This window comes from Octopus bimaculoides, chromosome 1 (assembly GCF_001194135.2).
Source record: "Octopus bimaculoides isolate UCB-OBI-ISO-001 chromosome 1, ASM119413v2, whole genome shotgun sequence".
Taxonomy (NCBI): Eukaryota; Metazoa; Mollusca; class Cephalopoda; order Octopoda; family Octopodidae; genus Octopus; species Octopus bimaculoides.
This window is the reverse complement of record NC_068981.1, coordinates 114917045-114918092: the sequence shown is the minus strand read 5'-3', so window position 1 is coordinate 114918092 and position 1048 is coordinate 114917045. Positions and strand designations below refer to the sequence as shown.

General features: G+C 45.3%; 1 protein-coding gene across 38 annotated transcripts in view; it reads left to right on the top strand.

Annotated features, from left to right (window-relative positions):
- The window catches only part of LOC128248352 (retinitis pigmentosa 1-like 1 protein), a 157439-nt gene that overhangs the window by 3144 nt on the left and 153247 nt on the right, over positions 1 to 1048 (top strand). The window lies entirely within an intron of this gene.

Sequence of the window (1048 nt, the reverse complement as noted above, 5' to 3'; positions counted from 1 at the left end):
GCGACTCTAAACGGTTCCAATAGATGATCATTTACTTTGACCACCGAGCAGGTGCCGTTGTGCATTGCAACGATGCAGCCCCTGAAAACGGGTCCGAAACTGGCCATTTTACAGACGGCTTCCAGGTAGCGATGGTCGCCTCTATCATTAAGGAAACGCTGGAGATGTCGCAACCTCAGTGCATGCCTGTACATCATTAGTCACAGAATACTCAGTCCACCACTCAGCGGCTGCTGACAACAGATGGACTCTCTGACGAGTAGAACATGCCTCTTTCACAGAAAGCAGGAGAGCGAACACTCCAGCTTGATCAACCACAAAGCAAAGTAAGGGACGACGGTTGGCGGTAGTAGATGACAGAAGCGATGTACGTATTTGCTATTTCCGCCTGATTCTTTAGGGACAACTTCGTCTTTGCTCATTTCTGGGTGAAACTGACCATCCTGCTTGTCATCTCTCCTTGTTCTGGTCCACCTGGAAGTCCGGACAAAACCAGTCCCCAAGCAATTTAACCGGTCCTTCTGTCAAGCTCCATCCGATGCTATCGGTCGACATGGACTTGCTTCTCTAGGTTCCGAGTTGCAGATATATCGACTTCTCCTAGTTAATCTTTGTTCACTGTCACCGCTCCGTACTCTCTTAGAGCAGTGCTGATCACCTCGATTTCGGAGACGTCCGACACTATTATGGTGACGTCGTCCGCATAAACCGACTCGAACCTTCCACATCCTAGTTCATGCGGGATGCTCCTTGAAATATTCAGTCTCGTAGCAATAGCTCGAGACCCAGCACATACAGGAGTGAGAGTAGGGCGATCTTGGATGGTGAGGTTTTTCGGTCATCCCCAGTGGTCCTCCTGTGTCAGGAGGCCCCTCCCACCATATCACAATTGTTTTTCCTTATTGCTTATATTATGTATACTACATTTCTTTTAATGTATGCTGTGTATACTTCTTTCTTCTTTTTTCATCACTCTTTATATGTAAACCTCCACACTTTGTTATTATTATTATTATTATTATAATTATTATTATAATTATTATTATTA